The following is a 13,660-nucleotide window of genomic DNA, read 5'->3' as shown; positions in this document are numbered from 1 at the left end:
AAAGCAAACAAACAAAATACTGCCATAAATTTGATTCCAACTTATAGAGAATGTAATAGGATTACTGAGGCTGTTTTTTTAATCCTGGCAGGAGCATTGAAACTCATATTTTTCCTCCAGCGAAGCTGATAGTTTTAAACAACCAACCTTGTGATGGAGCTTAGCAATCCAATACTTACTCAACATCAGCACCAGAGCTATATCCCATTGTAAATACCCAGGCCAAGAGGTACAAAGTTGCTTTTTATATTCTTCCTGTAACCCACTCAAGGTAAAATTTGTTTTTATTTAAAAAGTGTTCTTATTTTGTGCTCTCTTCAGCAGCATATATCCTAAAATTTGAACGATACAGAGAAGATTTGCATGGCCCTTGCGCAAGGATGACACCCAAATTCATGAAGCGTTCCATATTTTTTTAAATGTCCTTATTTCAATTATAACAGATCAATTCTGGACAAACAAGGTATGAGTCCACTGCTGTAGGAACAAGCAACAGGATGGAAACAAGCTCACGCTTGTAGGGCATCAGTTTGCTGGCCAGGGTTGTCCGACGGCCTGCTAGAGAGGATGACTAGAGCCGGTGAGCCATATACTACCTTCCCTAGGAGTGTAGGTTGAAGACCACTCTGCCTCAGGGTGTCCCGTGTCAGCTGGAATCAAGCTGTTAATGGAGAGGAAGAGGATGTTGTCTATTGAGTGGCTGCCATGCAAAGCTAGCATGAGGTCCCCAGACAGGTAGACCACCCTGTCAGAGACTGAGGGATGCTGATGCGAAGTCAGGTCAGAAGGGGGAAGGGAGCGAAGGCATCTAGGGGAGCACAAAGGCATAACTGTTGATAGGAAAAGCGGAGGACCGACCTCTTGTTAGGGGAAGGAGTGACTGAAAATCCTTTTGGGGACCCTAGGGGTGGGCCATGTCCCTGGTGGTATGCACCAAATAGGCCACATTGGCCCAGGCTTCTGGGTGCATCCTGGGGACCCAGGCTGGGTCCCATGGACTCCTGGGGCATTGAATCCTGGGTCTTCGAGGTGCGGGCCGTGCTCCAGAAGCTGTATCTGTGGGAAATGATTTGGAAAATCCACTGGGTGAACTGGACGCTGCCTCAGACATACTTAACCTGAAGACTTAAAGATGAAAACCCATGGTGTCTGAAGACATGGAAAACAGCGGTATCACAATGGTTCAACTGTGGGGAGGCAGAAAACCATGGCATCGATGTCCCATGTGCCATATTAAAATATATATGAGCATTGCTTTAGTGAACCTGTGACTGGTAGTCTCAGTGACTCGTATTGTAAATTTTCCCTAACAGTCATCCACTAGTGTTTGTGTAAATAGCATCCAGCCATGAAAGAACTGATTGTGTACAAAGGAACAATTCAGATACTTTCATATGGAGATATGGAGTTAGCCTACATTGGCCCATTATCCGCAGGGTTTAAAAAATTAGTACCAGGAGCTAATCAAAGAGAAAATTAACAGAAGATTGCTTTGCCTCAGGGAGATGATCAATAAGAAACTCTACCATAAATTAACACTGGAGTTTTGAAAAGAAGCCTAGGGCAGATTAGAACGAAGAAGAAAAAAAAAGATCTAGGAATTGGTGTGGGGCTCACACTACACATGTCCAGTTTATATATCTGCTTAATGGAAGGTCTTGACACTGAAACTCAGATTCTTGACTATTTGTTCAGTAGTTTTCCTAAAACAGACACATGTGTCTCCCCAGGCAAGCTCTCCAGCCTCTGGAAGTGGCATGTTTCCCTTCATACATCAGTTTAGGATGGTGGTCATTGTTAACTGACTAAGAGAGATGGAAAGATTGTAGGATCACATAAATTGTGGCCTGCAGACAGAAGAAGAAGGATAAAGTGAAGGGGAGACCATGCGAGACAAGAACAGAAGAAAAAGAAGGAGGGAAAACCAAAGGAAAACAGGAATGAATGTAAGAAAAGGGGAGAGGAGAAAGGGATGAGAAGAAAGGGAGAGAACAGAAAATCGTGAGAGCATATACTTTATTGTTTAATAGTAATTACTGATTCTCTAAAACTAGGCACTGTGCCAGGCATTGATATGGTGGTGATTCATACTCTATGACTTTACACAAAGAGCAGTTGAAAGGGGGCTTATAAATGACATGAGTGCCCAGAAAACAGTAATAGGACAAGCAAATATAAAATCATTCAACAGAGTTATCAGCTAATTTATGGGGTCCAGTAAGCACATCATTGATCATGAATATGAAGCAGGACTGGACAACTTTTGTTCTGTTAGGCATGGGATCATCATGGATTGAGACTAATTCAATAGCTGCAAATAAGATTTCCTAAAGAAATAGTTAAGCTGAAATTTGAAGGATGGGTAGAAATTATCTAATCAAAGATGGAAATGTGAGATAAAATGTAGTATTTCCATCTGAAGATATAACATGTATAAAGTGCAGAGTAAAAAGGTTACCTTTGGAGGACTGAGGAAAGTTTAACACATGAGTATAGCGTGTGAGAAGTAAGTGACATAAATAAATCAGGAGAGGCCAACTGGACCTGAAAATTTTGGAAGGTTTAAATCCACATAAAAGATATATCTTACGAATAACACACTGAAAGGTTTAAAGCAAGGTGGTAACATCATCATATCTGTAGCCTTATTTAAAATAGAAAGCCGCAAGAAAGGACATGTGGGATGTCTCAGGGTCAAGTAGATTTGTAGATTTCCAAGTTAGGGCTGCACAGTAATTTAATGAAAGAACACTAGAGGGACTGGTCTTTCTCTCCTCACAATATTTCCAAAGTATATAAGACGAAATCTTGCCATGTTTGCCTCACGGGAGCCCTCTGGCCTTCGTCCCATACAGACAAGTCAAACTCATAATCTTCGATGGGCTGCCTCATCCAATTGCTAACTTTCACAAGCATATGACACAACAGAGCATACCGTAGCTCAGGTGAGATGCGCCTTAGTCAAAGTAACATCCTTGCTCTTCAACACTCTCAAGAAGTCGTATGCAGCAGACTTACCTCAGCGGTCCTTACTTTGACCTCCTGAGTACTGCTTCCATGAGCATTGAACGTGGATCCAAGCAGGATAAAATCCTCGACAGCTTCAACCTTTTCTCCATTTATCATGATGCTGCCTCTGGCACACCCGGGGTGATTTAGTTCATCCTCACATTGAGTTGTAATGCATAGTGAAGGCGACAAACTTTGATCCGCATCATCGATGGAAACTGAGTCCATTCCTCCTCACTTTCAGGAAGCAAGGTTGTGTCACTGGCAAACTGAAGATTTACTCCAGGTCAGTTGTCATCCTCTTCTTCGTCGAATTCAGCATCTCTGATGATTTGCGCAGCATAAAGAATAAACAAGTATGATACGAGACTGTAACCCTGGTGCACACCTTTTCTGATTTTAAGCCTTTTCCGATGTTAAGCCCTTATTCTGTTTGCACGCTGTCTATTGATTTAGATATAACTTCTTCAGAACCAAAATGAAGTGTTCCGGAAGTTTTAGTCTTCTCAAGATTATCCACAGTTTATTATGGTCCACACAGTCAAATGCCTTTAACAAAGCCAAATAAATGCAAGAAAACCTATTTCTCATGTTCTCTGTGCTGAGCCAAGATCCAGCTGACATCAGCATGGATTTCCATTATTCTACCTCCTCTTCTGAATCCAACCTGAATCCAATCCTCTTCTAAACTCAATCTGGCAGTTTCCTGTCAATGTGTTGCTGTAACCATTGTTAGATGATCTTAGGCAAAATTCTACACGTGTGTGATATCGATGCGAGCCTTCTCTAGTTTGACCATTCTGTTGGGTCACCGTTTTTTTGAATGGGCACAGCTGTCTTCCACCTTTCTTGGCATATGCAAGTGAGTGCTTCCAGTGCTTCTTCAGTTTTCTGGAACATTTCAGTGGGTGTACTGTCATTTCCTGGAGCTTTGTTTTTGACTAATGCATTCAGTGCTATTTGAACTTCTTCCTTCAGCACCTCCTTGCTCATATGCTGCCTCCTGAAATGGTGATTGTCCACTAGTTTTTCCTGGCCCCGTGCTTCCATGCATTTTTTCCATCTTCTCTTGATTTTTCCTGAATCATTCAAGATTTTTCCTATAGAATCTTACAAAATTGCAATTTGAGGCTTGCATTTTTTCGTTAGTTCTTTCATTTTTCCAATATGCTGAGCATATTCTTTCCTTTCAGTTTTCTAAGTCTTAGCACATTTGGTTCTAATATTTGGCGTTGTCTTCTTGAGCTTCCTTTTAAATTTTTCTATTCAGCCTTTGATTTAATCTTTTCATCCACTTGCTTTAGCTACTTTTCCATTAATATCAAGTTTCAGAGTCCCTTCTAATATCCACTTTGGTATTTTCTTTTTACATGTCTTTTTGATGATCTACTTCTTTCTTCATGAACGATGGTCTTGATGTCCTCCCATAGATCATTAGGTCTCCTGTCATTAGTGTTTGATGCATCAAATATGTTCTGAGTTGTTCTCAAAATTCAGATGGTATAGACAAGATTTTATTTTAGCTTTATTGACTTGTTTTAATTTTCTTCAACATTATGCTAATATTATATATGAGCAATTGAAGTCTGTTCCTCAGCCAGCCCTTGGTCCCATTTTGGCTGCTGATATTGAGCTTCTCAATCAGATCTTCCTACAGATATAGTCAATTTGATTTCTGTTTATTCAACCTGATGAAGTCTACATATATAGTCTACTTTTTTGTTGTTGTTGAAAAAAGGGTATTTTCTACGAACAAACCCTTGGTTTGGCAAAAATCTGTCAACCAAAAGACAGCTTCATTTTTTCACCCAGTCCATATTTTCCAAGTAGTGTTTCTTCCTCTTTGTTTCTAACTTTTGCATTCCTATCACCAATAACTATCAACATGCCCTGGTTATATGCTCAATCAATTTCTGACTGAATTGTTGTTAGAATTCTTCAATTTATTTATCACTAGCTTTTGTGGTTGGTGCATAAAGTTGAATAATAGTATTTGTTGTTTTTCCTTTAAGGTGGATAGATATAATTCAATCACAGAGAGCATTGTAGTTCATGGTGGATTAGCAGGCTCCTTTCTGACAATGAGTGCTATGCCGTTCATTTAGATTGTGTTAGTCCCAGCACAGTGGACTGTATGATTTTCAGATTCTAAGTGACTGATACCAGTCCATATCAGCTCACTAACACCTAGGATCTCTATCTTCATGAGTTCCATTTCATTTTGACCACTTCCAGTTTTCTTAAATTCATACTTTGCATATTCAAAATCCCAATCATTTGAAGATTTTTTTAACCTTGAGTTTTGCCCCATCAGCACATTAAAATCCTGAAGGTTCCACTCCCTCAGGCTTCACCCAACGTCAGGCACCATGGCTGACTCTCCTCCAGGAAATCAACTCATCTTCAGTCACATTTCAAGTGCCCTTGGACCTGAGGGGCCCATCTGCTTGCAGTAGTTCTGACAATGTTCTGTTTCCTCTGTTTAGGCTTCCAGTATTTGAAAACTATGCATACAGTTTTCAGCAGCTTCTTCACCCAAAGTGGGGAGCCAAGTAGTCTTCATTGTCTGTTCTTAGTTTTGAACTTCTGCTGAAACCTGTTTACTTTGGGGGACCCTGCTGGCATTTGAAATACCGTAACACAGCTTCCAGCATCACAGCTACACCCAAACCACCACAGTATGGCAACCTTGTGGGCAAGTGGTGTGTGGATTATATGATCCCCACTTAGACCATAGGCACCATCAAATATGACAAAGAATGAGTACCTCATTCACTCACTTGTTCTTTTATTTAACATCTATGTGAATTTGGGTTTTCCAGAGAAGCAAAACCAGTGATGCTTGTATGGGTATGTATAAAGAAAGAGATTTATATCAAGAAATGGCTCTAATAGCTGTAGAAGTAGGTAAGGCCAGTCTGGTTCAAGTTGAGATTCTCCTAACTCATGTGACCTTGAAACTGACAAATAGGAAACAGGATGGTGCAACAGGAGGTCCACACGCTGGTAGATGCAGAGGTAATGAATCTGAGGCTGACTGAATGAATCAAAGATCTGCAGTCCACTGCCAAATCTTGGGATTGTCAGGCAGCACAGTAGATCTTCAAACTAGATACAGATGCCAGTTCCAGTAGAAGCTGAAGGGCAAAAGAGAGCTCTGCCCAAGATTTCTCTTTTATTAAAAAATCCACATATACCCAAGAGAAAAATCAGGCTGAGAACAGTTTGGTAGGTTGGAATCTAGCGCTACCTACACCTAGGAGTTTCGAGTTGACGGAAGGACTAACCATCACAGCATCCATCTTTTTTTTTTATCTCTGCCATGCACTGGATGCTTTAGATGTAGCTCACTGTGCAGCTGAGATGTGTGAGTTTTAGTCTACTGAAAGAAATAGCTCTTTGAACTCCTTCAACATATCTAAGCTATAGGAATGGGATAGAGTGTGTTTGGGGGTGGGCACCTGAATTGTTAGCTGAGTATTATATATGGTGGTTTGTCTAGGAGAATTCTCTCTCTCTCTCTCTCTCTCTCTGAAGATGTTAAACTCAATAAACAACATGCACAGAATAGATGACAAGTTCTCAAAGATTTAATTCCAATTAAAACTAAGCTAAAGAAAAAAAACCTATTTGCATCTCTACATAGATCACATATTGCCTCCTGGGTAATTTACTGTGTGCCTTGTAAATCAAAGTACAATCTTTGTAGCCTGAGAAAAAAGTCTATCAAAATCTATTCCAAATGTGTGTCACTTTCAGGCATACAACAGTTGAACAGCTTGAAAATGTGAATAATGAGTGTAGTTCATGTAACAGTTGGGTTATTTCAAGAATCCACCTTAATAAATTCTCAGCGAGTATCTTCTCTCTGCAAGGAACGTATTTGTGGGAAATACAGAAACAAATAAGCTTCCCTATGCCCCAGGGTCTGCGACCTCTTCAGAAAAGTAACCAGTACTAGATAATTAACTCCAAAATAAGGAGAGAGTGATAAAAGGAGGTCGTTGCAGAGTAGAAGTCAGCCTTTCATTAACAGAAGGTGACACTCTCCAGGAGAAAGCAATATTGGAATTAACACCATTCACTCATCTATCCTTATTCTTATTCATTTCTCTCCATAAGAAGAAATTGTTCAATTGGTTGATTGCTCAGTTGGCTATCCCATATAACCTAGGGAAATAAAGATGAACAGTTAACTGATTTTAAAAGACAATGGGATGCAGACCTGTTATCTGCTAAAAACGCATTGCCATTGAATCAACTCCAATTCTAGGAGACCCTAGGACAGGGTAGACCTGCCCTGTGAGGGTCTGACACTGTAACTGTGTGGACTAAAAGTGCTCACGGGCCACCCGTGGAGCAGCCGCGGTTCCAGCTGCCTTGTTGAGATGAGCCGCTCAGCAGCTACCTGTGCACCGCCACGCTGTCCACTCCTGCAAGATGTCGACTTTGGGGAAGAGGCGGTAAGGGATTCATAGAATCTGACTCAATTTGTTTCAAACTTCCTGCTAATTTTTAAATATTAAAAATTTTTAATTATATTAAAAGGCAGTCGTGGTCTCTGTATTTCTCAAAGGTGTTACAGTAGACTAGTCACATGTGGCTATTGAGCACCTGAGATCTATTGTAAATATAAAATATATACCAGATAAATTCAATATGGAAAGGGGCATGCCAAATGATCATTAACAATTTTTATTTTAATTATGGGTTGAGATAATAATGTTTTGGCTATATTGCATTTTTTAGCGGTTAGCAGGCTGTGCCATGGACAAGGGAACAATTGGGATGTTAGAGTCAATAACAAGGAGGAGATAGGGATCTGAGGCAGGTGGGTGGGCGTTGTCAGAGCAACAGCAAACTAGCTAAGAGGAGGTACCAAGAGGTGGAAATAAGGGGAAAGTGACAGTGTGAAGAAGGAAGGTAAAACAAAACAGAGGAAGGACCAAGGAAGCAAAGCAATTGATAGAGGGATAAACAAAATATAGTTGTGTACATATGCAAGCACATTAATCCACAAAAATAGAGGCATTGGCCCATGCACATATATATATACAGAAATACACAGAGGTAGGGGATGGACTTTGGGCCTCTGCGCATACCCTCCCTAAATACAAGAACAGTGTGTTCTAACCAGATGGCAGTCTGAGATGTTCACCCTCCCGATACAATCGCTGAAGACAAAATGGGTGCATAAGCAAATGTGATGAAGAACACGGATGGTGCCTGGTTATTAAAAGATATCATGTCTGGGATCTAAAAGGCTTGAAGTTACACAAGCCGCCATTCAGTAGTGAAGCAAGAAGTCCACATGGATGAAACACACCTCTGGTGCGATCATGAGGAGTCATAGGGACCATGAAATAGGCATCAGCAGACACATAACAAATAAAAACATATTGTTGAGAATGAGGGGGACTGGAGCAGAGCTCCAAAGCCCATGTGTAGAAAATGAAACAATCTCCCCACAGAGGGGCCACAGGAAATTAAATTTATGAGGGAAATTGCAATTATATGGTTAGCTAACAAAATATACTTCTCTATAATCTCAACTACTCCCACATGAGATAGAGAATGGAAGGGGACAGAGGAATGGGGACGTCCACTTGTTTCAGCCATGTTTGACAACCCAGAAAGATGATACTTATGAGCCTTTGGACCTCATTTCTTGATTATACTTTTTAGTTTCATATCCCTATTCATTGGCAAGATTGGGAAAGAGAACAAGTGTGATTAGTCTTCTTTAAGCCTCTGGCACAAAAGTACCGTTGAATTACTAAGAAAATATAAAGGAGGAAAAGGTGACTTACAGAGTATATGAAAATGTCTATTAATAAGATAATATTTATATTGAGTTATGCACACAGAGTAATTGGGAAAAGGGCATGTCAAAGACAAAGGTAAAAACCTAGGAATGTAGGAGAGGGTTGGGAGCCAGTTAATCACATTACTTGGCTGGGTATTAGATGTTTGCTCACGCATTGCCTAGTAGCCCAAAGTCATGCAGGACACATTATGGTAAAGGACCTGGAATGCAGACTGAGATGTGCAGGCTGTCTCCATAAGCAACAAACATGCATAAAAGGATTCTTTTGAGCGGAGGAGAAAATTGATTGTGCCTATGTTTTGAAATAACTACTACCCCGTTTCCCTGAGAGTAAGCCATCCCCCGAAAATAAGACCCACTTACAGTTTTGCCTCTTGCTGAAATAAAAGGCATCCCCTCGAAAATAAAATCTCCCCCAAAATAAGGCCCCCAAAGCTACTGTCACTCTGGACTCTGGACCGCAGCGGAGGGCTCACCGTGCAGCTCACTGCGGGCCACATGGTAAAGGCGATTATGGAAGACATGCTTAGGTCAAAATGTAATATCATTTGATCTCTCTTTAGACCCATTTTAAAGTGGTTTCCACTTTTTTAAAAAAATGAAGGGGAGATACATGTGGATGAAGCCCCCGGTGAATCCCCTCTGGCCACGGACCAGAGACGTGAGCAGTTAGTTCTGCTAGCATGCAGAGCCCGTTGGAAAGTGGATTGTTGCAGATGCAGTGAGAGTAAAATGCGATACCCTGTTATTTGATCTTCCTTATGAACCTTTTGAGTTTGTTCTACTTTTTAATAGTTTCTACTTTCTTTTTGATTGAAGTTTTTATCTGTTTTACTTTATTGTTCTTCTTAGATTTTGTTAGTTTTTTAATGTTTTTCTGGATGTGAAATCTAGGTAAGGTAACTCTACAGAGACATTAACTGGGCGAACGGTTCCTGGAGGGTCTGGCAGGGGAGGTTGCTGGGAAATGAGGAGCTAATAACAATGACTACAAGCATAAAGAGAATGTTGTAAAACTGATTGTGGTAATGATTGTACAACTCTTCCTAATGTGATTGAACCATTGAATCGTATGATATGTGAATGATATGCCAATCACACTGTTGGGGGAAAAGTGGAAGTCACTGAAAGATTATTTTAACAATTTTAGGGACATAATTCACATATCAAAATTCAATAGTACAATTATATTAAAAAGAATTATATGATCATCATCATAATCAAATTCAGAACATTTTCTTCTTTCTTGCATTAATTGTCATCAACTCCCTGTTTTTTCCCAACTTCCTCTGCCGTACGCCCAAGAAACAATTAACACAGTTATTGTCTCTAGAGATTTAGCTATCCTGGGTTGCACATACAGAAAAATACCTTTTTAATCCAACAACAATAACAAAATGAAGCAGAGGAAAAAACTCAATTAAAAAGTAGAAAATATAAAAAATTAAAACAAATGTAGCAGGTCAGGGAACAACTCATTCAAAATAAATTCAACACTGAAAATGACAATAGGTGGGAGCCATTCGGGTGGGCTGGAATAATAGGAAGATAGATACGCTAGAATGTGACTTGAAGAAGTGAAAGGAAGAAAGAAAGAAAGAAAGAAAGAAAGAAAGAAAGAAATCTAGATAGCATGTTGAAATATATATATTTGCAAAACAAATGATGAATATTGAGTGAGACAGGGGAATATGCTAATTGACTTTGACTGTGTAGACTAGGATGCATGATGCTCCTATGACTTCAGAGCTGTAGAGTACTCCATCAAACTTTAAGGTTTTTCAGAGCTACATCAGCAAGTCTTTCTTCTGAGTATTTCTGAGTGGACCTGCATCTCCAATCTTTCAGTTAGCAATAGCGTATTTATATCACCAAAGATCTGCAAAGGAAAGAGCCTTGGTGGAATAGAGAGAAGTTGGTGGATTGCTTACCAACAGTTCCCAACCACCAGCTGCTCCGTGGGAGAAAGATGAGGCTTTCTACTCCCAAAACGAGTTACAGTCTCAGAAATCCACAGGGGTAGCTTCACCTGGTCCCTTGGGCTCTTTATGATTTCAAAATCAACCCCATGCCAGTGAATTCATCTTTTGTTTACTTTGGTTATTGTGTGCTCAAGAAGGAAATGGTTGGGTTTGGGTTTTTAGTTGTAACAGTGGATGTAGAAAAACAAAGAAACAAACAAGTTTTTTAAAAGAACCACGATTAGTTTAGACCACGGCACACGTGACCCAAGACATGGGATTTTCAGTCACCTCATATGCATGTGAAATGCCAACATTGAATAAGGTAGATGAGAATTATGGTGTTGGCAAAGAATGTTGAAAGTATCATGGGCTGCCAACAGAACAAACAGCTCTATCTGGTAAGAAGAACTAAAATGCTCCTTAGCGGGAAGGATGGAAAGACTGTCTCACATACTTTAGACACTTGATCTGGAGAAAACAGCTATCAGAGAAGGCTATCTTCCTTGGTAAACTGAAGGGGCATCAAAAAGGAGGAGAGCCCTGCACTAGGTGAATTGACACAGTGGCTGCAACAATGGGCTCAAACATAGCAACAGCTGTGAGAGTGGCACAGGACCTGGAGGGGTAGGGGCAGGGAGGGTTTTGTTCTGTTGTGCAGAGGGTTTCTATGAGTCAGAACCAACTTGATGGCACCTAACAACCACCACAACAGACGCAGTTAAGAAATAACCGGAAAAAATTTGGTGATTTCTGAATAACAGGAAGTTATGGGAAGTAAGAGCCAAGAAATATACTTATGGTGTTGGCTTAGTAAATGATAATAATTTCCATGTAGAAGCAGAAGAAGGAAAAGTGTATAAAGTGAATCAAAACCAGCATGCATAGTCCACAGGACAAATTACAGTTGACAAAATATGAGTCCATGATATTATACATTGTGATATTAGCTGTCTCCCATCTGGTGGATGATAGAGAAGCAACTGGACCTGACCTTCTTTAACCTTGCCTAATTCAGTTTTTCACATCCTTCCTTCTCAATGTGAGGTTTGTGGACCTGACAGTATCGGCATCATCTGGGAGCATGTCCGAAATGACCTGATTCTGAATCGACATTTTAAGATCCCCAGGTAATAAATATGTGTAGTAGCTTTTGAGTCTCCGTGTTCTATGTCACACTCATAACCAAATACATGGGGATCATTCTCCATAACCAGACAGAATTGTGTGTACTTTCTTTAACCTTTGCGTAACTCGACACCATAAAAATAAAGTGCATGTTAAGTAACAGAAGCATTCTGAATCATGCCAGAGGGCTGTTGTTATCAGCGAAAAACAGAAAGACTAGCCCTAGCAAGCACTTTTCCTTTGGCCGATGAGGTCATTGAATATAACTATAAGCTCAGAATACAGTCAATCTGTTATCTAGAATAGCTTAAATTATTCTTAGAAATAAAGATGGTATAGTTGGTTCATACATGTTGCTAGTTTTCTAACATAACCTGTCATCATTTGGATTAATTCCAAACAGACATCGTATTCCCAATTATTTGTAAGCATCAAGAACATATTCTTTGCCCTCAAAGATCTCGAGCTCTTCAAACCTACTCTTTGCTATTCGATAAACTTCCAAGATAGTTGTTTTCCACTGAAATTTATCAACTGGTAAATTAAATTAATTATATACATATTCAGGTGATCTTTTAGTCCATTCTTTATCCAATGCCTTGGAATGGCAGATTTTCTGTTTGCTTTTATATTTGACCTTCTAACCAAATATTTCGTCTAATACTATGAGATGGTTTATTTTGCCAGCCTGGCCGATCAACACAAGTGGGATTAATTGAAGGGCGGAGAGATAAATGGCTTGGTGAGCCTCGCCTTTCTGGTCTCTCGCTCTTTGATCATGGGACCAGTGTGCGGCTGCCTTGCTTTTTCTGTGCCTGAACTTACAGGCTACACCACCTATGGGATGCCTAGCCTGTGGACTGTATCACTATAAGTTGAGGTCCCTTTAAGATCCTAGGATTGAAATTTACATCTCTTGAGCTGGGGACTGACATTTGTTGACCTGGCTGACAGTTGGTGACCTGCCTGGCTGTTTGCTGCCTGTGCTGGGATAGCCTAGCTCTCTACTACCTGACGGCCCTCAAGACTTGAAGGACTGCCAGTGTCTCACAACTCTCTCATGGGAGTGAATCACACTGAGCCATTTGTACGCTTTATAATTTAACTGTTCATTTCTTGTATTATATATCTATCTGTTTATAATTTAACTGTTCATTACTTCTGTTATATATCTATCTTTATAAATATATATGTATAAATATCAGCAATCTGGTTTTATATCTCTAGAGAACCCTGTCTAACCTATACTATAGTCTCATACCTGAGAGTAGTTGGTCTTACTAGACCTTTCTCACAGAGGTTGTTCTACCATAGTGTAGGAAGTATCCTGAGAGCTGTGCTTAGTCTTACTAGCCTTTTGGCTCCCTAGAACTCTTTACAATGTGCAGCTTCTATACTCTCTAAATACTCATTAACGATGAACTCTAAAGCCAAACATTTCTGAATATGTCCTGAATTCCAGGCAAGGTTTGCTCAGTGGTTCAAACAATACTGTCAAAGGCTCCAGTTGTTTTCTTCAGCATCTACCAAAAAGAACGATTCCTTTCTTGTTCCTAAGGAAGAGGCCAGAAATTTCTTTTTCCAAGAATCTGAGTAGCGTCTAGATTTTAATCAGCTTATGCATCCCTGAATGACTCTAACCCAGTGTCCAGGAAAATGGACTATGTTGACTGCCCTTAAGCTAAACCAGGCCAATCTTGAATTATTCAAATGGGGTGAAGCCCAGCTCTGACAG

General features: G+C 40.1%; 1 non-coding gene across 1 annotated transcript; it reads left to right on the top strand.

The window, feature by feature from the left end:
- The first annotated feature begins 308 nt into the window (after positions 1 to 308).
- Positions 309 to 415, top strand: LOC142441953 (U6 spliceosomal RNA). The gene has a single exon (XR_012783229.1). It is a non-coding gene; the product is annotated as a U6 spliceosomal RNA (small nuclear RNA).
- The last annotated feature ends 13,245 nt before the right edge of the window (positions 416 to 13,660 follow it).

Source organism: Tenrec ecaudatus, chromosome 2 (assembly GCF_050624435.1).
Source record: "Tenrec ecaudatus isolate mTenEca1 chromosome 2, mTenEca1.hap1, whole genome shotgun sequence".
NCBI lineage: Eukaryota > Metazoa > Chordata > Mammalia > Afrosoricida > Tenrecidae > Tenrec > Tenrec ecaudatus.
The sequence above is the reverse complement of the archived record's forward strand: the minus strand, read 5'-3'. Positions and strand labels throughout refer to the sequence as shown.